Below are 24,955 nucleotides of genomic sequence, written 5' to 3'. Positions count from 1 at the left end.
GCAAGTTCCCTTCCAAGTCACTGGTTTTCAGAGGCATATTGCCTTGTACTGAACTTAGTACAGCCATCATGCCTAGTAGCTATTGATATCCTCTAAGTGGAGGCAGGAGTGAAGGGGAGAGATTATTTCACATGTTTTTATTTTACATATACAGTGGAACCTCGTGTTCCGTTCCGTTCTCCTTGCGAACGCTGCAGGTTACGAGCTCCGCTAACCCAGAAGTAGATGCTCCCGGTTGTGAACTTTGCCCCGGGATGTGAGTGGAAGTCGTGTACTGGCAGTGCGGCAGCAGCGGGAGGCGTCATTAGCGAAAGCACGCCTCAGGTTATGAACGGTTTCGGCTTAAGAACAGACCTCTGGAATGAATTACGTTCATAACCGGAGGTACCACTGTATTTAGAGTTAGTTATAGTAGTTCATGTGAGCATGGTCTCCAAACTTGCCTTCCTTTAGCTTCCTTTTAACCAGCCTCTGTGACACACCTTTCTCCAGAGTATACATCCCTTCCTAAGCATGCATGCTGTGTAATTTCTTCAGAGTCTCCTCTCTGGTTAAGCCTATTCTTGATTCAGCTCCCTGTCTCCGCTGGCCTTTGCCTTAAGCTCCCTGCTCTACCTCCTTCCCTTCTTTCCGATGCCTCTTTTCTCAGTCTGTTCCGTTCTCTGCTCCTTCTTTGGGGCAACTTGCCTCTCCTTTTGGGCAACTTGCCTTTTCAACGTCTTTCCTCAGCCTGCCCCCTCTGCTCAACTGTGTGGAGTTTTGATTCCACCCGAACTGACAGCTTTCTCTGCCCTCACAGAAATTGGACTGCAACTGGCAACTCTCTGGTGCCACCACAGCAGTTTGTCCAACCTTTAAGGAGCAACCTTGGTGTGGTCCACATACATGTTGCCTATGACTTTTAAGTGTGATCTGCTTTTATAATAACATAAGAGCCTGCTGAATGAAGCCAATGGCTTCATTAGTGCCCATCTCTGCCTCCTGTGGCAGCGAGTTCCATAGTTTATGAGTACAGTGGTACCTCGGGTTAAGTACTTAATTTGTTCTGGAGGTCCGTTTAACCTGAAAGTGTTCTTAACCTGAAGCACCACTTTAGCTAATGGGGCCTCCTGCTGCCGCCACGCCACCAGAGCCCGATTTCTGTTCTTATCCTGAAGCAAAGTTCTTAACCTGAAGCACTATTTCTGGGTTAGTGGAGTCTGTAACCTGTATGTAACCCAAGGTACCACTGTACTTTCTTTTCTCTGTCATGAATCTTCCAACATTCAGCTTCATTGGATGTCCACAAGTTTTAGTAGTTGTTAGAGAGGGGGGAAATTTTCTCTATCCACATTCGGCATGCCGCGTAAACTTCTATTGCATCGCCTCTTGCTTATTTTAGAGAAAAGTTGCAAATGCTGTAACATTTCCATATAGGGAGGTTGCTCCACCCCTTCATCATTTGGGTCGTCCTTCTTCGAACCCTTTCCAGCTCTATGTTTGCTTAAAGGCTGTGATTAATAATAATAATAATAATAATAATAATAATAATAAATAATAATAATGATAATAATTTATTATTTATACCCCGCCCATCTGGCTGGGTTTCCCCAGCCACTCTGGGCAGCTTCCAACAAAATATTAAAATACAGTAGTCCGTTAAACATTAAAAGCTTCCCTAAACAGGGCTGCCTTCAGATGTCTTCTAAAAGTCTGGTAGTTGTTCTTCTCTTTGACATCTGGTGGGAGGGTGTTCCACAGGGCGGGTGCCACTACCGAGAAGGCCCTCTGCCTGGTTCCCTGTAACTTGGCTTCTCGCAGTGAGGGAACAGCCAGAAGGCCCTTGGCGCTGGACCTCAGTGTCCTGACAGAACGAAGGGGGTGGAGACACTCCTTCAGGTATACTGGACCGAGGCCTTCCTCCTCCTCCAGCTGGCAGCCCCATTGCTGACATGAAATAGCAATCCCCATCCCAAGCAATGGGAGAGCCACTTCTTCCCCTGGTCCAGTTCCACACACCATGTCCGCTTCTGTCTGAAGGAAGGAAGGACGTATGGGGTGGGGAGAATTATGGGATTCATCTCCACAGAAGCATTCCCAAGAAGAGCCAGATTGCCCAATGTGCAGAGCAGGCACCGGCCTATGGCCCCTGCAACAACGGATCACCATAAATATTCTTGTTTTTGCCTAATAAAATTGGATTAATAATATTGCTGGTTGGTAAAATCAAAGACGTATCACAGCATACCTGCACATTCGGAGTTTCCCCCGGCACCGCTGGGCTGCTGCTGGTGGGCTGGAGCCTTCAGCTTTTCTCCCAAACCATGGCCCACAACTTCCAGCACTGTTACAAGGCACATTGAAAAATATTGGCTTTGCTTCCAATATAATACGTATAGAAATTATGTCCAGGCAACACACAGTGTTTAAAAGCAGGGGGAGAGGCATGCATGTGTCTATAAGCATCAGCCCTGACCTTCCCCACTCAGCATGGGAAGGTTGGGTTGCAGAACATGATGGAGGCAGAAGAACCTGATGGCTGAGCCACTGTCAGGCTCTGTGCCTCTGTTTACCAGCTGTAGACCTCAGGATCACACCAGGAAGAGCACCTCTGCATTCGGGTCCTGCTCGCTGTCAGAAGAGGACTGGTCTGGCCTGGTCCAGGAGACTGTTCTTATATTTGGGGACTAGAGAACAAAATATCAATTGGTTACTACTTTATCCTGAGCAGGGAGGGTGGGGTGGGGAGATTTTCTAGAGTACCCTAGACATCCTTTTCTCATGTCTGTTCAAAAAAAAAAAAAAGCAATTTGAATACGCGTGGCAGGTCTGTTCATCTCTATATATCCCATGTTATGCAAGCTACCTCATGGCATATTTTCTTTTTTTTTTGCAGTTAGATTTTTATTCAGTTTTTCATTTACTTATATTGGTTACAACATAATTACATATTTACACTTTTTGAGCCTCCACCAGCACCTCCCACAATCATCCATTGTTCTTATTTCCTCGCATTTTCCTATATAGTATTGCTAGTTTACCATTAGTTTACACCTCTCTATTTCTATCTTGCAATATTCCTTACCGTATTACAAAGTCTCTTTGAACCCCACTAGCGTTGTTTGTTGATCACTTATAGTTTCCAGATATGCCGCAAACTTCCCCCAGTCCTCGATGAATTTTTGATCTTTTTGATATCTTATTCTTCCAGTCAATTTGTCTAATTCCGCGTAATCTATAAGTTTCATCCTCCAGTCGCTCAGAGTCGGCATTTCCTCCTGTCTCCACCTCTGGGCCATCAGTATTCTTGCCGCTGTCACAGCATATTGGAACAATTTATAGTCCCGTCTTTTTATCTCTCTTCCTGTTATACCTAGTAGGAAGGACTCTGGCTTCTTAACAAACGAATATTTAAAGATCTTTTTCAATTCACAATAAATCGATTCCCAGAAACCCCTCACCTTCCTACAATCCCACCACATATGAAAGAGAGATCCCTCTTTTTCTTTGCATTTCCAGCACTTGTTACATATCTTATATACCTCATGGCATATTTTCAGATATGTTACAGTACATCTCACTCCTCCACATATAAACACAATGATGGGATGCATTAAATTTGGCTGCCTTAAGAGCAATGTCTGGAATAACAAGTGATATAGGTTCCTAATATATGCAAAAATCAGAAAGAATGCAGATTACGGAGGTCTGCATTAGCGAAGTTTTCATGGGAAGGACTGGAAGAATATTAAATTCATGGTATATTCCGTTTAAAGCAGTGGCAGGGGCAGGTTACAAATCAGGGCATTCAGAAAACCTGGCCATGTTGTATGTTTTGATGTTACAAGGGGGGGGGGGTCCAGCCTGGGACATGCCTCCCTGATATGATTTGTGCTACCTCTCCCCCTGCCTTCATTCAGATCCCTTTTCCACATGGCATTTCGTTTATCCTCGAGTCTAGTGGCTTGAATTGAGAGGTAGTGTGGTATAATGGAGAAAGCACTGGACTAGGAGTGGGGAGACCCGGATTCTAATCCTGACTCTGTCATGGCGGCAGTCAGTCTGTTTTAAGACTTAACTTGCCTTACATGGTATTTTGTGGGAATAAAGCAGGGAGCTCCTTGGATAAAAGGCGGAGTACCATCATGATAAATAATAATCTTCCACCTGTGTAATTCTGTTAGATGCTCTGCACACTGGTGCATTATTTATATTGTTACAGGGAATATGGAGGAGCAGGGGGTTGTGAAAGCTGCAGGAATGTGGCGTTTCTGCAGGGAGTGGAGCAGAGCAGCACAGGAGACTAAGGCGTTTTTGCAGAAGCAATTTACAGAGGCTGATCAATGAACAGTTGGGATCTCCACAACACATATTTAATGCGGGTGGCGCTGTGGGTTAAACCACAGAGTCTAGGACTTGCCGATCAGAAGGTCGGCGGTTCGAATCCCCATGATGGGGTGAGCTCCCGTTGCTCGGTCCCTGCTCCTGCCAACCCAGCAGTTTGAAAGCACGAAGTGCAAGTAGATAAATAGGTACCGCTCTGGCGAGAAGGTAAACGGCGTTTCCGTGCACTGCTCTGATTCGCCAGAAGCGGCTTAGTCATGCTGGCCATATGACCCGGAGGCTGCATGCCGGTTCCCTCAGCCAATAAAGTGTGATGCGCGCCGCAACCCCAGAGTCGTCCGCGACTGGACCTAATGGTCAGGGGTCCCTTTAACTTTTTACTTTCTGCAAAGAATCCTGAGAACTGTAGTTTTCCTCTCACAAATCTATAGTTCCCTGCACCCTTAACAAATGACAGTTCCCAAGATTATATGGAGGAAGTAATGGGCTTTAAGTGTGTGGTGTGGACTTTGTATATGCCCAGGGTTCAAAGAGTCTTTGGGTAGAGGTTTTAAAGATGATGAGAGCAAGGAAGATATTCAGAAATCTTATGTGTAGGGATATTTTAGCTGTGCGATTCCTTCCTCAAGGACACTTTTATGTCACCTACTTCGCTAAGTTCCAGGTGACAAGTCAAGATGTTTTAAATTCTCTTGGTGTTTTTATTCTGTCTGTTGTTATATGGTTGTTTCATTGCTGTTTTGGTGCTTTTGTTGTTGTTATTGCTAGAGGCGTTTGTTGAAATGTCTAACTTCTTGTTTGAATTGCTGTTTATTATCAGAATTTATATTCTGTGTTTCCATAAAATAGTCAAGTCTCCCTCCCCAAAAAACTGTACTGAATAATGCAAAAAACAACAACACCTCAATTGCTTTGACCCAGTAAAATTAAATAGGGTAAAAAGGAGAAGCAGCATAAAACCAGATATGTCTACAACACCTTGCTGTGATAGAATAGCAGCAATGGGGCCAGACAGACCACCATGGGGAGCTTGTTCCAATTTTTGGAAGCTGGGTAGGGGGAAATCTACGATAATTCTGCTAGTGCGGAAAATCAAAGCAGGCAGTTCCAAATTTCTATTTCTGTTCTCCATAGGTTTTAATATGGAGTCATAAATAGCAGCTATGTATTGGGGTGTGGGTGTAGCTAAGTTAACTGTGGCCTCTTTAGGTTTTAATTTTTTTATTATTACCTGTTATATTTTTAAACATGCTTTTATGGATCTGGATTTGTATGCTTTAAGCCACTTTGTGGAGGACGTCCTCAAAAAGCAGGTAATAAACCCACCAATAAATAAATTATATACCGTATTTTTCGCTGTATAAGACGCACCAGACCACAAGACACACCTAGTTTTTGGAGGAGGAAAACAAGAAAAAAATATATTCTGAATCTCAGAAGCCAGAACAGCAAGAGGGATCGCTGCGCAGTGAAAGCAGCACTCCCTCTTGCTGTTCTGGCTTCTGGGATAGCCGTGCAGCCTGCATTTGCTCCATAAGACGCACAAACATTTCCCCTTACTTTTTAGGAGGGAAAAAGTGAGTCTTATAGAGCAAAAAATACGGTATATTTTTCTACAGACTTAGTGGTTCTTGACATATTCTGGCTCTGTAGCACTTATGGCTTTAGAAGTCAAAATTGACACCTTGAATTGAACCTGGAAGCAAATTGGCAAGCAGGGTAGCAGGTAGAAGCTGCTTGCTGGGTGAGCAGAGCCACTCTGCTAGCTCCCCAGCAGGTGGGTTGCTGTTGCTTACTGGGAGAAGTGGCAGGTGCGGAAGGTGGCATGGTGCAAATGCACTGGCAGGAGTACTGGATTGGCTCCGCTGGTGCTTTTGCACCTTGCTGACTGCCTTGCCCTATCCCCTTTCCCTCCCAGTGAGCAACACTGATCTACCTTCCAGCAAGCTACCCTAGTGACTCTGCTCCACCTGGCAAGCTGCTTTTGGCAGCAGGTACAGAGCCTTTGTCTATAATCTTTGAGAACTCTTGGAGAACAAGTGAGGTCCCTGTGGACTGGAAGCGGGAAAAGGTCCCCTTCTTCAAAAAGGGGAAAGAAGAGGACACAGGCAGCTACCAACTGTTCAGCTTATTACTAGGGAAGGTCCTTGAACACATCATTAAACAGTTTGTTTGTGAGCTCTTAGAAAAGGTTACTGTGATTACTAAAATCCTGCATGTGTTTCTCAGAAACAAGTCATGTCAGACTATTCTTTTATGTATATATATAGAGAGAGAGAAAGAATTATAAGTTTGGAAGATCAGAGGAATACTGTGGATATAATGTATCTTAATTTCAGTAAGGCTTTTGACAGAGTCACCCATTACAGTGGTACCTTGGGTTACATATGCTTCAGGTTACATACACTTCAGGTTACAGACTCTGCTAACCCAGAAATAGTACCTGGGTTAAGAACTTTGCTTCAGGATGAGAACAGAAATCGTGCGGTGGCAGCGGGAGGCCCCATTAGCTAAAGTTGTGCTTCAGGTTAAGAACAGTTTCAGGTTAAGTACGGACCTTTGGAACGAATTAAGTACTTAATCCGAGGTACCACTGTATATTCTTGCAGAGAAGCTGGTAAAATGTGGACTAGGCAATGTTACTGTTAGGTGGATTTATAGCTTGTTGAATAACCGAACCGAAAGAGTGCTCACCAGTGGTTCCTCATCATGGGAAAAAGTGAAAAGGGGCGTGCCACAGGGTTCCATCCTGGGCCTGCTATTGTTCAGAATCTTTATAAATGACTTCATCTTGCTCTGTAGTCCCAATAATCTTGATAAGATTGTTGTATTTTTCACAATCAGTTCCCGGCACTCTTTATTATCTGCAGTGAAAATAATTTCAGCCAGCTCGCAGTGACACAGGCTAATTCCTGAAACAGCTCAGTTTCTGGGATATGAAAGTCTTCCCCTGTTCTAGGCTGTAATTCTAATACCACTTCCCTGGGAGGGAAGCTCCATTGAATTCAATGGGACTTCCTTCTGAGTAGATGCGGTTAGAATTGCAGTCTTAGCTACTAGTTGGTATACACTAGTTAGCTGTTATGAAAATAGTAAAGCAGGTTTTTAGAAAATAAAATAAAAAATTCAGTACATGGTTCCATACCAAATGTATGGGCTTCAGGGGATTGAAAAGTGATGATGCTTCTCTACTGCTGCAGCGAAAGATTTATTGATTGTTCAGAAATCAGTGATAGCACTGGGGGTGGACTCTGGGTGGGGAGGGTGGCCATCTCCCCCCCCCTTTTTCTGTTAGGTTGTGTATGCATGGAAAGTTCTTCTAGGAATGGTAATGGATGTCTGTGCAAGATACAAGCACCATTCAAGCCAGTGGTCCAAATGCCAGGCATGAATGCACTGAAATGAATAATTTTGCTTAAAAACGTTATGATGGCCTCATGAAACAGGTACTATATATTTCTTGGAATTAGCTCATTCAGTTCTGGTCATAATACCTCATGGAAGATGTAAAAACCAGCGATTAGTTAAGAGCGGAATAGGAATGATTAAGAAGTCCAGAAAGAGACTGGAATAGCCTGCTAAGAGGAAGCAGGGCAAAAATAAGGAGACAGGAGAAAAATGGGGAAAGATGCTAGTTTCTATCTTAATACGTGAACAGATGGAAGCTGACGCTAAAGGAATCACACCTTTCATCCCCATTTTTAACAGTGAAAGTAATTAACCATTAAAGCCTTCTTTGAAGAATGCAATACATTCACAGTTTTTGAAATCTCATTGAGACAAAGTTTGCGGTTTTAAGCACACTTCTTAGGAAGCAAGTTCCATTGAACTCCATAAGGCTGAATATTTGCTTTATTTTACCTGCTGATTCAGTCTCTGGCATTTCCAGTTGAAAGGATCCCAGGTAGCAGCAGGTGATAAGAAAGACCCTTTGGTTAAGCGACCGGAGAGCTGTTGCCATTTAGAGTAGACCAGGGGTCTGCAACCTTTAAGACAAAAAGAGCCACTTGGACCCGTTTCCGAAGAAAAAACAACAACTGGGAGCCTCAAAACCATTGTGACATTTAAAGCAAATATATCTCCGGAGCCACGATCTGACAGCGGGCGGGAAGGTGACGTCGGGACGGTGCGTGACTAACGCACGCACTGCCCCCGTGCGACGTCACAGCCAGTACAGTGCCCGCCACAGTGGGGAGTGTCGGGGCGCACAATGCGCCTCATCCCCTCGCTAGTACCCACCCCGGAGCCGCAGCAAAGATGTAAAAGAGCCACATGCGGCTCCAGGGTTGCAGACCCCTGGAGTAGACAGTACTGAGTTGGGTGGACCAATAGTCTGACCAGGTATAACACATTTTCTGTTCTATAAACAGGTTTTCTGGCTTCCATCTCCTTTCATACATGAATTACTCCACCTCTGACTGTGTTCACTGTTGCATCCAACCATAATAAAAAAAAACTTAAAATGTTCCTAACCTACCCCAGAGTGGCTGGGGAAACCCAGCCAGATGGGCGGGGTATGTATAAGTTAAATTAATTTAAAAATTACAACCACCACCACCACCTTAGAGGTCAGTGACAGCAAAGCCAACCAAATAGAGGTGGAATTTATGTAGAAGGGAAGAGGGAGTACATTTTCCATGGCCACTTACACTCAAATTAAAAAACACTTTTTGCCTTGGATTTAGGCAATGTGAATGCAATTGTGGCAGTTGAAATAGTTGTTATTGTTATTTATTTATTTGTAATAGATTTCAATCAGTGGTCTCATGTTTAATAAGGGATGCAAAATAGTGTTACTGGTTCACTACCTATTTGAAATACTTCGGAGTGGAAGGAAGTAGGTGTATCTTCTTGTGTAGGAAGAATTACTCTTATGGTTTGAAAAAAAATGCTTTTGCTTGCTGGTACAGAGATCTAGATCCAGCCTTGGGGCAGCAGATTCCCAAGGGTGGACCACTGAGCAGCATTTCTTTCCCCCATTCATTTAGTACATTGTTGAATCTAATCCATAAAATGATGTGTGTGTGTGTTTAGGTGCCTCTGTAAGTGAGAGAAAGGGGGGTTATTAATTCTAATAAAAGAATGTAATCTTGTGGATGGGCACGTTACAGATTTTTCACTGGTTAGTTCTGTACTTGGACTCTGCAGTGTAAATTGCCAATGAGCTTCTGAAGGAACATCAAAGTAAGCTTCACTGAACTCAGCAGGATTTACTCCTGTGTAGACATGCAGAGGATTGCTCTTCATGTTCTATAGGCTGCAGTCCTATTTCTGCTTATGTGGGAGTCAGTGATGCAGTTAGGTAATTTTAGTTTCTGGGCTTAACCGAGCCTCTCGCTTCTCTTAGATGGTAAGACTGACTCCAGATTTGGGTGAGCCTTTGGGCAACAGAATACAGGCAACTCCTCATTTACACGGGGATACTTTCTGAGGCACTATGTGTTTAAGTGATAGTGCGTATATTTGGAACACCATTGAAAAAACCTGAAAACACTGTCTAAATCTCTGGAAACCCTTAAAAAAAAACCCAAATCCACAAAACTCCAACACAACCAATCTCTACAAACCTCCTTTCTCAAATTCTTAACTCTACAGCAAAGGCTTGTGGGATTGCTAGACACTGTTTCCATGCCATTTTTGCTATTTCTGAGCTCTATTAGGGCCACTTCCAGGTTTGTGCTGATGTGTGCGTGCAGTCACACTAGGGTTGCCACCTTTGTTCTGGCAAAATGCAGGCAGGGCAAATGGGGGTGTGTGATCCCCCCCAAATCTGGTGCTGAAGTTACTTCAAAGCGATCCATTACAATCCATTGCAGCCTAACAGGACGGTCCCTCTGGAATATGTCACACATACGTGCACACACATGCACATACATGTGTACATTTCTCTCCCTTTGGCTACCCAGGGTTTAAATACATGACCTTTCATAGACCCTTTCAAGCATATGCATTTGGAGAGGATCCCTAGCTTGGCAGAGACAGAGAAAAAACTGAAATATAGGACAAAACTGTATCAATATAGGATACAGCATTTTGCATTGAAATATGGGAAAATCCAGTATTACACGTGGCAATTCTATGTCACATGTGCCTTGAATGCGCATAAATGGCGAGTTACCTGTCTCTTTGTGTCCTCTTGGGCAGGACCCTTCAGTGACATCCGCTTTCCTTTTCTTTTTTTTGCTCATTCATTTTGGAACCTGTTTCAAGCAGGATGATAAAAACACCATACAGCAAATCAGCGAATTGAAGACCCATGTCTACATGTGCTGAATCAAGGTCCCCAAACCTTGAAGGTATTTAGTGTTGGAGCCTTCTTCCTGAGCTTGCAGAAGATGGTGTGTGCCACTAGCAAGAAGACTCTGCTTCTAGTGGACATGTGCCGAATCTCATATATTGGTGGGTTGCAGAGCAGGACCTCTCATGTTGAGCACAGTGTATAAAGAGCTACAGCTTTCTAACAGGGTCAGCAAACTTTTTCAGCAGGGGGGCGGTCAATTGTCCCTCAGACCTTGTGTTGGGCCGAACTATATTCTGAAGAAAAAAAAAGTACAAATTTCTATGCCCCACAAATAACCCAGAGATACATTTTAAATAAAAGCACACATTCTGCTCATGCAAAAACACCAGGCGGGCCCCACAAATAACCCAGAGATGTATTTTAAATAAAATGACACATTCTACTCATGTAAAAACACGCTGATTCCCGGACCGTCCGTGGGCTGGATTTAGAAGGCGATTGGGCTGGATCTGGCCCCTGGGCCTGAGTTTGCCTACCCATGCCTTATTCTAGCAGCAGTAGTCCTTAGTGGTAATTGTGGTGGCGCACTCTTACCTCTGATGGTATGGTGCATTTTGGATAATGTTAATGAAATATTACTACATGTTCAATATAGCTGTACCTGTGCTGCTCCAAGCTGTACCTTCTGTTCAATTAATATGACATCTAAAGGAGCCCTATCTTCTTCTCATATGAGGCCTTATCTGACTTTTGGTTGACTGCAACCTTGAAGTCCACCACCGAATGTGGATGTCGAAGTTGAATTTTGGCCTCAAAATTAAAAAAAGTGAATGTCAAATTTGAATTTTTGCCTTGGAATTAAATTTTTTTTTTCTTTGGATGCGTGTGTCACTGGGTAAAGGAGAAAGTTGGCTGTCAAGGGCTGTGAAATGCCGAGAGTCAGCTATTTGGTACACTCAAAATATCAAATTAATCATGTAACTCTGAATGAGAGAACTGGAGCGATCCCTTTCCCCCTGGATAAGTAGCTCCCTGAGAAGAAATGGAAAGTGTGAGGGGAAACTTGGATTGGGGGATGTACAGAGCAGGATCCGGGCAAGGAGACCTGAAGGGAGAGGACAGGAACCACCAGAGGCCTATTCAGTTACCCACCCAGCAGCAGAAATTTCCTGTGGCAGCTAAACGTGGATGGAGCAGCTTGGGAATCCCAGTCCCCTGACTGACTTCAGCAGGCCTGAGGCGAGAAGCTACTCTACAGGCCGGACTGAAAAGGCCTGAAGAAACCACGGAGGCCTAAGCGCCAGTTTGCACTGACAAAAGCTCCATTCATGATTTCAGTTCGTCACACAATTACCACAGTGTAGAATCGCTTAGAGGTATTTGTTTGTTTGTTTGTTTGTTTGACTTGTTAGCTGTTTATTAATTACGCAGAGGTCCCCAAGCAACTTACAACAAATTCTTTTTGGGGGGAAAGGGCCATAAATGCATGATACCATCTTCAAATTCACACACAGCCCCTGCTGTCTGTCTATTTATCTGTCTGTCTATCTATCTATCTATCTATCTATCTATCTATCTATCTATCATCTATCTATCATCTATCTGTTGGGATGCTGCTTTATCACAGCCATCTCTAAGCAGTGTACAGGAGACCCAATACAACAAGACTAAAAATGAACTAAAACTAGAAAACCAGCATTCAATTAAAAAGCTTGCTGGAGTGTGTGTGTGTGTGTGTGTGTGCGTGCATATATATATATATATATATATATGCGCGCGTGTGCATAAATGCACATACCACACCCCCCCACAATTGTTACAGGAAACTTTGGCAGCACACAAACAATAAATAAAATGACATTTATTTAAAACCTTGATAGCAAAAACAATTCCATATATGAAAATAATTAAAAGCAGTTCCGCATATCCTAACAGTAGAAGACAACTTCATATGAAAAACAATTCTAAATCCAGTACAGATACAGGCTGTGATTATTATTATTATTATTATTAATTATACAGACTTTGTTGATTAAGAGGTATGCAAATCTCATCAAAGCATGAAAGTAAAGGGGGGGCTGCACTTGATCATGTCCCTGTTCTTTGGCCCCTCCGCATGTTGGAGAGGCTCTTCACAACACTATCAGGGCTTTTAGGTTGTGCAAGGACTTTACATCACCCTACTTCAGACCTTCCCCCTCCAATGTGTCAGGGTCAGGGCTTTCAGGGGACACAATGATGGGATCAGGGCAGTGTTAGAAATTAGCCTGGTGCCAGGCGCGTTTTGCTACTGTTGCAGGTCCAACTGCAACCACGTGGAGATCTCTGGATGCTAGGTTGGCAACTGACATCTCCATCTGGCTGGCCTCTCCAGCTTTCTTAAGCAGGTAAGCAAAAGAGCTTACCGGTATTTTTTACATGTATATCCCACCATTTTCTCCAAGGAGTTCACCTCCCCTCCTCAATTAATCCCTACAACGACCCTTTGAGGTAGGGTAAGAGGCTGTGACTGACCCAACGTCACCCAGTGAGCTTCATGTGAGTGGGGATTTGAACCCTGATCTCCCATGGACCTAGTCTGACACACTAACCACTACACCACACTAGCTTACTAGATTACTTCTCTATGGGGCAGCTATATAAATTAAGCAGGTAAATAAATATGGGGAAAGCAACATGTCATTGGGAGAAGGATCTGAAATATTTTCCCTGAAGCTTGAATATGTTTTATTCTGGATTGTTTTATTTTATGTTTTAATCGTTCTAAACCGCTTTGAGTTTTTTCCTTAAAAATATAAAGCGGTACAGAAATGAAATCATGCGGTATGGAAATGAAAAGAACAATAAATCCCACTGTTAAAAAAAAAAAAGGCGCCTAGACATTTTGTTGTGGCTACAGCAACCTAGGATTAAGATGCCATTTGGCGATTCACTTATATATCAGTTTCTAACACTGGGATCAGGGAGCAGTGTTCTTCCCCCTCATTGTGTGAGTAAGAATCTCTAAATAAGGCTAATAACTGGCACAGGAACCCTGAGCCATTTTAACCAGGTCTGGGTGAGAGCTTAAAAGGTAGTTGTTTCAATGGACTAGGAACCATTTCTTTGACACTTTTTTTAATCTCACCTTTTCTCCAATGAGTTTAGTGTACTTCTGTTCTCTCCTTCTGTCTTCACAGGCTGAGTGGAAAAGTGTCTCGCTCAAGGTAACCCAGTGAGCTTTGACTGAGTAGGGATTTGAATCAGGACTCCAGTCCTTGTCCCAACAGTCTGACCATTAACCCGCTCTGGCTGTGTAGTAACGTCCATTTAATCCTACTAATTTTACTACTACTTTTTTATTTCCTGCTCCTTCTCCTTCTCATTTGCTTGAATAAATTTAATTCCTTTAGCTCTGCATAATTTTTAGGTGGAGTTTTAGATCTGAAAGTCTCCAGGTTTGGAGGTTTTCTGCTCTTAGCTTGCAGACATTCTGGTTTCATAGAGACCGAGAGAACCCTTGTTCTGGAGCCACTGAAACTATTTTCACATACAGTACTGTGTCCCATCTGTGAACCCAAGGAGGCCAATCTGCTGCCATCTTTGTAGACTTTTCAAGACTAGACTTTTCTGTTTGCCCAGGACTTTTAAATAATTCAGGTAATCTGAGCCTCTGGGTTGTATTCCAACCCAACTCTGCTAGTCCAACTCCGATGAGACCCATTAAAGTAAATGAATATGCCTAGCCTAGCTTCATTAATTTTAATGGGTCTACTTTGAGTAGAACTTAGTTTGATGCAACCTTCTGTTTTTTTTAATTTGTTTTTGATTTTGGGGGTATGGAGGTTTTTTTTTATATAAAGGTAATTCCCCTCTCTTTAATGCTTCAATGTTTTCCTTTGTAATTAAATTGTTGTTGGTTTCTTTAGCTTCCTGTAAGCCCCCAGCTAACTTTACATTTATGAAGTAGTATTCAAATGTCTCATGGAAAAAAATAAAGTCTCATAGTTCCCTCCAGCAGTAGGGTTAGTGGAAAACATGGAGCTACAAAAATGACAAAATATAAAATCCTCATCACCCATTCAAAAAACGTTAATGCCAACAAATTCCACAGAGAGAGAAAAACATGGGAGCAATATTTTTTCCAGCTTTAAGTGAAAAAACCAGTGGCTGTAAAAGTCTAGCAACTAAGAAGATGAGTTATAAATCGGGAAGGATCATATGTCATCTCTGCCATGAACTTAGGCAAACCTTTCTTTCACAACCGCCTATCACCCCCACCTCCATCTGCAATATGAATATAATAATACTGACTCAGCTTATAGGGTTGTTGTAAGAATTACACCTAGTGAATGCATGTAAAGCACTTTGAACTCTTGTAAGTGCTATACAAGTGTTAAGTATTACTGTTATTACAAGATTCCTAACCAAGAACACACTGTGATCCAGAATACTCAAAGGAGATCCCTGAACAATTTAGAAGTCCCTTCTTCCTTGCAGTCGCAAGTCTAATTTTCAACAGTACTTTGTTTAGCTACCTACCTTGAGCTCAGGCGTTCTTTCAAGCCTTTTGGTAGGTCTGTTCTCATTCCAGACCCCACTTTGGCTGCAGTGCCCTTGCAGCAATGCCCATTGGACCTGCTGGCAGGTGCCAGCCTTCCTCTAATGCTGTGTCGTTCCAGCTCCATGGCAGATGGCTCTTCTAGTAATCCTCCCTTTGGATTTCCTTTGCCTCTCTCTGAAAGAGGGCAGCTGCTGAGCAGAATGACTCTCCCCTGGAAACGGGTATCTCTCAATTTTCTTTCTTTTGTAACAGTTGGAGCTTCTACCCGTTAGTCCCTGGCAAGTACTGAAACTGGCTCTTTTAAATTAGGAATTAAGTCTCTGATAATCATTGAAAATGTTTGTTCTCCCCTTGACTTTATTAATGCTTCTGCATTCAGAAAGAGGACTGTCGTTTGAGAAGTGAAGAGCAAAGGACCCCAGAATGGCCTGTTCTGTAAGAAACATTCTAGATGTCCTACCAGGTAGTTAGGGAATATTGACTTTGGCCAGAATATTTACATAGCTGCAGAGCAGCGTTCACAAGCCTGGTGTCCCTTTGGCCCCATCCAGCAGGGGGAGTTGTAGTCCAAAACATTTGAAGGGTGCCACATTGGCGAAGGCTTTTGTGAAGAAAATACAGTGGTGCCTCGCAAGACGAAAAGAATTCGTTCCGCGAGTCTTTTCGTCTTGCAATGTTTTTCGTCTTGCGAAGCACGGTCCGTCGCAACTGCGCCTCTTCAAGCGGCTTTAAAAAAGAAATCTGAAGAAGTGTGCATGCACACGAAAGCTCATACCAAGAACTAACTTAGTTGGTCTTTAAGGTCCTACTGGAAGGAATTTTTTTATTTTTTTAAAAAAAGCGCAAGACGTTTTCGTCTTGCGAAGCAAGCCCATAGGGAAATTCGTCTAGCGAAGCAACGCAAAACCGAAAAACCCTTTCGTCTAGCGAGTTTTTCGTCTTGCGAGGCATTCGTCTTGCGGGGCACCACTGTAAAGGGGAAGGGAATGTAAAGGCACTTGAGGACTGAGATAGATTTACAATCACTCCAGGATGATGCAGTTCTCTGGGATAAGCAGCTGCTGCTGCTGCACACTGACATGAATTCTGCATTCAAAACACCTTACTTTGGAATCCACTGCTGCAGTCTCTAAAGCTGGATATTTGAAATGCAAGCTGGGCTTTCCCCCATCAACATTCAAATGCTGTGCTCATTTTGAGGTGGGTAACTGACTTTTAAATCAGTGGGAAGAATGGAGAGGCATTCTAAATATGACATATAAAAAGGCAATTTCCAAGGTGCCATCAGTGCCCAGAATGGGGTTATGTGGGCAGGCTGTGTTCTCAGTGGCTCCCCCTGAGTTCTGTAGGATAAAGTAGAAAATGCCATAATTTGGGACATGTAGGGTAGGGCAAGGCAAAACCTGTACCAGATAGTGGGTTCACCCTGTCAGGATGAAGATATAGCCTCCTTTACTTTCTCCTGCATAAGTGAATGGCTACCATGTCATTCCTACAGAGACAAGTAAAGGGAGATAAAATAGCATTGGGTTCAACTTCGTAAGGCATCCTAGCACAGGGTAGGGGCAAGAGTGACTCTGTGGTGAGTGAAATGTGCCTTGTAAGCAAATAACACAAATGTGCATCCTCCCTTCCACGTGCCTGCTATATTCAGGCCCTCTCTTCCACACACTTTCCATAATTATTAGCATTTTGACAGTGTTCGTTTCTATTGGGTTGCAACAGGAGCAGTATTCTTTCCAGTTCTTTCCCATCCTGCCCCCGCCTTACTGGTAATTGGGATATATCTGGGTGACTGAGGTGGTGCTGACTTCTACCGTATCTGAATTTCAGTGCAAATCCTGTTTTAGTATAGGCATTTTGTTATAGTGATGAAATAACTGCATTATTTGGGTTGATACTGGATCATACAGGGCATCTTTTTGTTTTTCTTTATATTAATTGTGCTCTATTTTATTTATTTATTTTTTAAAATGATATTTATTAAAGTTTCAAAGAAAAGATTACATAAGTAAAAGGAGAAAAAAAGAAAAAGAAATAAAAAAGGAAAAAATACAAAATACAGAAAAAGATAAAAAAACACTTAAAAAGCACATCAATCTTTCCATGCCTTACATTTCATTTCCTTACTTCTCTGACCTCCTCACACCTCCCTTTTTTGTATTCCAGTTCTGTTAGTTAATTCAGCAATTCCTTTCCCTCTTTGTTTTTATCTTAATCCTTTAATATATTGTAACTTTAAATTTTCACCTGTTAACAATCCATTTTTACATACACCTTTATAACATAACTGCTAAAACCACTTAACTTCATTCTGACATCATTCTAACATTCATTAATTTTGCAGTATTTCTGTAAATAGTCTTTAAATTTCTTCCAATCTTCTTCCACCGACTCTTCTCCCTGGTCTCGGATTCTGCCAGTCATTTCCGCCAGTTCCATATAGTCCATCACCTTCATCTGCCATTCTTCCAGAGTGGGTAATTGTGCTCTATTTTAGACTTTCTTAAATATATTTAACCTGTCCAAAGCTTCTAGGATTGTGCACACTAAAAATCTATAGGACTGAACAAGCTAATGCACAATGCAATGTGCTTTGTTGAGTTAGGAGTCTCTTCCTTTGTTTAGATGCCATTTATTGTTGAAAATTATATAATCATCATAAATAATGGGTTTCAAATAGTACATCTGAGTGTTCAAAGTATTTCATATACTAGATATTCTCTGACAAAATTAAACTTAATTTTTAAAATGTGGGATTAGGTCAGATTTTGACATTTTGCTGGATTTGGCCTAAATTTTGTGTTTGGATGAGTTACAAAATGCACCAGCAGGAAGCAATGGGAAGCATATATTTTGTCAGGTTGTAAAATATATTGGACAATTCAGCCTCATGACAGTGGCATAGCATGGGGAGGGGGGTCCATGGCGATTGGCCCAGGTGCCAAATTCTGAGAGGGTCAGCCGGGTGCCTCCATGACAGGCTCCCTCACTGAGGCTGTGTGGCTGAGCTCCTGCCTTCCAGAGGGAGGCAAGACCCTCTGGGACTGGGCCTTCGGGGCTGGGGCAGCTCCTCCTCCTCCCCATGACAGGTGAATGGACTGCCATGCGCCTCCCTCCCCCAGGTGGAACTCCTTCTGGCCAGAGCCCGAACTGATCCTGGCCCATGCTGGTCCTTCCCTGGAGCCTTCCTCCTGGCATGTGTTCTTGGGCGAGGCACACATTCAGCAGCAGGAGCGCTGAGTCTCCTGCTCGCCCAGGACCTGCCAGTACACGCCCTCAGCCTGGCCTCTCACATGAGCCCCACACGCTGTGCGGCAGAGGTGTCCAGAGAAGGGCTGCACCTTTGCTCTCTGCCACCCTCCTCCTATGCCTGCCACAGCTGGGGCTCTAGGAGGGTGAACAAGCTGCAGATAATATACTTGCGAAAGGAACAAACTCTCTGAGCTAGTGGTTGGCTGTATTTCTTTGGGCCACGTATGTGCAGGATCCACATCATCAGGAGAAGTTTGCTGATGGGTTTCTGGGAGGTATAGTTCATAATTATTTGTTGTTTTAGCTTGGCTTCCCTCTCCCTTCTCCCCTGCCTCTCTCTCTCCCCTCCTGATACAAGTGAAGGTGCTGGTTCATGCTGTCATTTCAGCAATCAACGTGAGTGGCTGTGTCATAAGTTTTTCAAAGTATTTCCTCGGAAAGCAACATCGGAAAGTGAGTGGCCAGTGGCATTGATCGGAGGAAAGCGAAAGGAGGGCAGGGCTGTTATAGCACCACTGCCTTTGCTATTGCCACTTCTCTCTTCTTCCCCCAACTTCCCATCCCCAATGGCAAGGCAACAACACACACTAACAAGCACACAGCTGGGAGATAGTGAGGGTGCGGGAAACGGGGGTGAGAGTGGAATGGAAAGACCCAAGAGAAAGTGAGCGCAAAAGAGAAAGTGAAATATCATTTTCTCTCCCTCCCTCCTCCGTTTGACAACAGACGCATGTGTGCATACTCCTAGCCACAACTCCTTCTGCTTCTGCCTCCAGGGAGTGCTAACAGTCCATGGCTTAGGGGTGCAACACGCAATAATGGCCCCAGGTGCTGGCAACCCACGCTATGTCACTGTCTCATGATGGAAGTGGAATGACTGGCTTACATATTTGTTGGGATGGGACATGTCTATCCGGTTCAAGGGTACAAGGTTTGCTGTGGGTAAGATGGTAAGTTAGTAGTAGGCAGTGATAAGGAAAAATCCTGGGGTGCAGATTTACTTCACTGCCCAGCTCGTTGGGGTGCCACTCCCTGCGGGTCTCTCTGGTCAGCAAAAGGAGTCTTCAGCCAAGTTAAAGAAGCAAAACAGCGGTCCCAAGACCTGATCTTTATTTGTTGCAACAAGGTTCAAACACACACAGAGTTGGAACCCCGAGCATGGGGTTGTGTGAACTTTTAGATCCTCTCCCCGTTTCATATAATACATTTTCAACAGCATCATTGATAAATCACAAATATGTCACAAAGGTGTGTTTGGCATGTAGAAACATGAGCCCATCACCTACCCCTGTCAATCACCCCACCCCAGTTCCCAACACCTTTATCTACCCTTTTCTGCAAAGAACAATAATATTTACACATCCCCCTAGCTGCAAGGCTTTCATGCGCTTCTCCTTTGAAAATATCAGGATTCAATCCACTATCCCAATGGATTTCTGTCTGGGGTATGTGCTGCCCTTGATGGTTGAATTTTGGTGATTATTTGTGAACTTTCTACAGTTTTCTATATTGGATTGTCAGAGGAATACATGGTATTCGCTTATTTGTACAATTTTATAGACTGCTTTTCTGAGCTACTTTGCTGTTGTGTATGTATGGTGCTTGTGTAAACGGTCATTGTCTTGGCCTTAGTTTGAGGCCGTGGTGGGGACTTGGGATTTTTGGGAAGTCATTTACCTGCCCCTCCGCCCCCATTCCTGGTTTTAACAGCAGCTTTGGTCATAGTCACATAGGTCCAGGCAGGTCAGAGTGAGATCAGGAAGGGAAGTGAAATTAAAATTCTGCCTTTGAGTGACAGACTTCTTTGCTGTATGTCCACTGTGTATGAACACAGTGGTGTTTGAAGGAAATACAAGTTTCTGTAAATGACAGCTGGACATGGGACTCCTATCAATGCTGGAGGGGCTGCGGCATGTGTCTACTGTGCATCTTAAGAAGGGTGTCTGCCCTTCCAACAGGTTGCAGCTGTGTAAAGTGTGAATTGCCCTTCACTACATGGACTAAGAGGGATACTGGCCTGTGAGTCTAGATATTTGCTTACAGCTGGATTCAAATAGTTTTATCACTCTGCATGGACCTCTAGCAGGATCTGTGTGGCATTATATAGTACTGCACATGCATCTGTGGAGCCATAAGGGGATCCAGGCAGCATAAGTTCTGTTGCAGGATTAGGTTTTACATGCATGCCCAAAGCAGATGCTATAGTCCATAGATGAACCACTGCAATGGGCTGGGCTGCAAACCAAGCTGTTGGCAGTGGGTTGCAGAGCTTGAAGATGTGGCTATTGGGTATCATTTGACTCTCTATAAAGTGTCGCCCTGAGTGGCTTTGGTTCATTAGCATGACTTGAGTGGGAATATAAAACATGCACATGTTTAAAGGCCTTGTCGGTTTCAACATGCATTCCCCGGCACACTGGTCCAGATCAGGATCAGGTTGTAAGGGTTCTGCGTCCTTTTGATTGTTGAGGTAAACCTGCAGGAGGGGGAAAAGACCAACAAATGGGGTCTGCAGGTCTAGAGTAGAAATTGGTTTTCTTCTCCTGTTTCTCCATCTTTCTATTTAATATGAAAAATATTTGAGACTGGGCGGAGGGGGGGATAAAAAAGAATGAGTTGCATGAAATATTTTAATCACATTCTTCCTCTATAAACATAAGTTTCCTTTGTGTATAACAATGTCAGGACTAATGTGTTTTAAAATTTTCACTTTTGAACTAAAAAAATTAAAATATTCAGTATTTTCCAAATGCCTATTTGAAAAATAAAAGAATGAAAATACTGTATTCTTGCCTATCCTTTAAAATGTTCTAGAAACAGAATGTCCCTGGATACACAGAAATCATTTTGTGACTCTATGAACCATCTGTAAAATATGGTCACATCATAGTAGCAGTGCCCTAAAATTGTGGTAAGGGAAAGTGTTTGCTGAGACTCTGATTCTGTGGCAATAAGAAAAGTGAAAACATTAATGTTTCTATTGCCTAACACAGGGGTCAGCAACCTTTTTCAGCAACCATCCCTCAGACCATGTGGTGGGCTGGACTATATTTTTTTGGGGGGAAATGAACGAATTCCTATGCCCCACAAATAACCCAGAGATGCATTTTAAATAAAAGCACACATTCTACTCATGTAAAAACACCAGGCAGGCCCCACAAATAACCCAGAGATGCATTTTACATAAAAGGACACATGTAAAAACATGCTGATTCCTGGACCGTCCGCAAGCCAGATTGAGAAGGCAATTGGGCCTCCCACATCTGGCCCCCAGGCCTTAGGTTGCCTACCCCTGGCCTAACACATTGCACTGTAAAGGGTTTTGCAAATACTCCTTTTATCATTTATTCATGCAAAGAACTTTGTGAGATAGGTTTAGCTGAGGAATTCTTCTGACGTGTTGAAGGCCACTCAGTAAAGATTCTGTATTGGTAGGGATTTCAGCCTCTCCCACTCTCAACCTATTGCTGCATCCATTGTCTTGCAGATAAGTTACAGACTCTGATGTGCCCTCCTTTAGAATAGTGATCTGTTGATCATTTCCTAGCTCTCCAAATGCCCCTCTAATCCTGTGCTATGATCCCCTTAGGCCAGGGGTCCTCAACCTTTAAGACAAAAAGAGCCACTTGGACCCGTTTCCGAAGGGAAAAAAACTGGGAGCCGCAAAACCATTGCGACATTTAAAACAAATATATCTCCGGAGCCGCGATCTGACAGCGGGCGGGAAGGTGACGTCGGGACGGTGCGTGACTAACGCACGCACCGCCCCCATGCGACGTCACAGCCAGTACAGCGCCCGCCACAGTGGGGAGAGTCGGGGCGCACAATGCGCCTCCTCCCCTCGCTAGTATCCGCCCCGGAGCCGCGGCAAAGGTGTAAAAGAGCCACATGTGGCTCCGGAGCCGCGGGTTGCAGACCCCTGCCTTAGGCTGCTCTTCATGCTTTCCTTGTGTTGTATCTCTCCTGTCTCCACAATGCATTCTCTTTAAGGCAAGGCAGGAAGAGAGACCCTGAGGACTTCCCGTATTGCATTATAGCAAATCACAAATTGTATACCTTGCAGTCTCCCTAACTTCAGTGTAGCCGCTTTAATATTTTACCTAACAAATCAGCAATTTGTGATGCAGCCAAAGAAAGCCAAGTGGGCAAAAACCAAGACTGGCTTTAAGCAGGAGACTTCTGGGTGCCACATACATGGCATATTGCCTGCTGCAGTATGTATGCTTCTTTCAAGTCTAATTTCTGTGGATGGAGAGGCCAGGGAGGGGACTCTGTGGGTACCAGAGAAAGCCTCTGTGAGTTCCTGTATACCAGTGGGTGCTATGTCTTGTCCCTTAGCTTAGGGTTGCCCTATTTCAAACAGTGAAAACCTGGACAGTTGTTGAGGTTTTCTGGCAGGTTTGCAAAAAATGTAGTTTTGAGCTATTTTTAAGAAAAATAGCGAAAAACAACACTGCTGACACATACACCTGGATTTTCCTGGACATTTTAGCAATCTCTGCTTGGACACTGCTTCCGACTGCAGTATTTTGGCTATGTCTGGGAAATTCTGCAATTATGGCAACCCTACATTCTTGGTTTGCGGGCTTCGCATTGACTTCTGTTAACAAAATGTTTTGACATCGAACACAGCTCATCCCAGGAGCCTAATTTTGACCAGAAGGGAGGGGTAGTTGCTTCCTTTGCCTTTTGTTTGCATTCTCTAGGCACCTTCTGGCACAGGTTATGGCCCAACTGGCAGCTTCTGAGCTCTGTAGTGTTTCCCTCTCCTGTGTTCTCTGGCAATGCTGCCACGTTGAAGCTACTGTGAGCTCAACCTACAATTCCTAGATTGCAGTTAGTTTCAGAAACCAGGTGAGGGCTTGTGCATATGCCACCCAAAAGTGTGTGTGTCCCCTCCTTGTTATCCTCTTCATTTAATCCATGCTCTATGTCCTCCTCCCTTTATTCTCCTGCTCACGGCTGCTTTGTCCCTTGATCCTGCCCTGCAATAATCATCCCCATTATCAATCCTGGACACCCATTGTTTCCATGCCAACGGCCTGCGATGTCACAGAATCATGGCTTCCCCATGTTCTCTTGAAGGAGAAGCTTTAGCTGAGAGGGAGAAAGCTGCCCTTCTGCATCATTTTTGTAGTCCCTCTTACCTGAGGGATTTCTTCAAAAGTGGGGGAATACTGGCTTATCAGCAGTCTGCCCCCCTCTCTCACTTCTCAGTTCATTACAGCAAGAAGAGCAGGCTGGATAGGAAAAGGGTTTCCTGCCTCTTTAACCAGAGCCACTGGGAGATCAATCTCCTGTAGATATTTATGACACAGGGCCCACTACAAAACATGGAACAGTTGACTTTAAATCCCTGTTCATGATTTTGGCTTGGGATGTGTTCTACAAGTTCTGTAAATCACTCTGCTCATTTTAATTTGAGTTCAGTCCATTGGTCCACCTAGCTCAATGTTGCCTACAATGACTGACAGCAGTTTAGGGTTTTAGATGAGGGTCTTTTCCAGCCCTAGCTGAAGATAGCAGGATTTAAACCTGGTAACTTTTGCATGCAGGGTACATGCTTCACCAATGAGCTCTGGCCTTTAGGGCTCAGCATGCTGTGGGGTGTTGCTGAATGTGTACAAATTCAGTCTTCTTCCATTTATCTGGGATGAGAGGACAGGCTTTACAAATCAGTAGTCCAGGTACTCTTTTGCACACTGTTCCTAATCTGTTCAGGGTCAAGGTGGAACAAGTTCTCCAAATGAATCATTATGTGATGTTGACTTAGGGTTTCCCCAGTGTACTTTCTTTCCTAGAGACATCCATGATCTGTCAATGGCAGCGGCATTCACTGGGCCATAAGTGTGCCAACCAGCAATTCCTGTTGTTATACTCAGGATGGTTTACTTGAGTTGTGTGCTGCGGGTTGCCCTGGGTCAGGGAGGTTAATAGCGTAAGGCAGTATTAGACCTGCAGTCCTCTAGACTGGTGTTAGGCTGGGTGTTGCTGCACTTCTGCACATCTGGCTCATGGGGTTGAAATTGGTGAACATTCTGACCCTGTCTTTTAGAATATCCATTTCCTTGCAAGAGTTATGAGCAGGACTAAGGATACTGTCAGCTAAAAAGGGTTAGAAGTCTGTGCTGAATTCTACCATCTGTATAAATTAGGAACTTCTGCATATCTTTTTCTTACTTTGGATTTTGGTACTGCTCATCATGAGGAGGAAGAAAGAGATGTGGGGACACCAAATCATTGCTGTCCAACCTGAAGACTATTCCAGTTACTTTTGAACTTGTTCTTTCAGCTTCTGAGATGTCATGAAAAACTGCCAACACTTGTGTGTGTTCAAGTCTGTATGTGTTTGTGTGTGTACTTGTGTATACACACACAACTGATATTATTTTGGATGTGCATCTCACTCTTCTGCTTTTGTCTGCAGAAATGTTTCACATTCCTGTTTGTAAGAGTTGGGGGGGCTTTGGAAAGACAGTGTGAAATCACTCAGGGCAACTTTTTGGCTACAGTTTTGATTGTCCTGTTGTCCATGCGCATGTGTGCCTTTCTGTTTGTTTACCAAAGAGACTAAGGGCATGACTTCTGGGGGT

The 24,955-nt window shown here is 43.7% G+C and overlaps 1 protein-coding gene and 1 long non-coding RNA gene across 18 annotated transcripts in view; one reads left to right on the top strand and one right to left on the bottom strand.

Moving 5' to 3' along the window:
* Positions 1 to 24,955, top strand: part of CAMK2B (calcium/calmodulin dependent protein kinase II beta) — a 201,372-nt gene that overhangs the window by 6,049 nt on the left and 170,368 nt on the right. The gene's annotated exons all lie outside the window — the stretch shown is intronic.
* On the bottom strand, positions 1,575 to 11,400 carry LOC309519623. The gene is made up of 3 exons (XR_014213899.1): positions 10,442 to 11,400; positions 7,018 to 7,187; positions 1,575 to 2,764 (listed from the first exon to the last, which is right to left on the bottom strand). It is a non-coding gene; the product is annotated as an uncharacterized lncRNA (long non-coding RNA).

The sequence above is a fragment of the Podarcis vaucheri genome, assembly GCF_965113315.1.
Source record: "Podarcis vaucheri genome assembly, chromosome: 15".
Classification (NCBI taxonomy): Eukaryota; Metazoa; Chordata; class Lepidosauria; order Squamata; family Lacertidae; genus Podarcis; species Podarcis vaucheri.
This window is presented reverse-complemented; position numbering and strand designations above follow the sequence as displayed.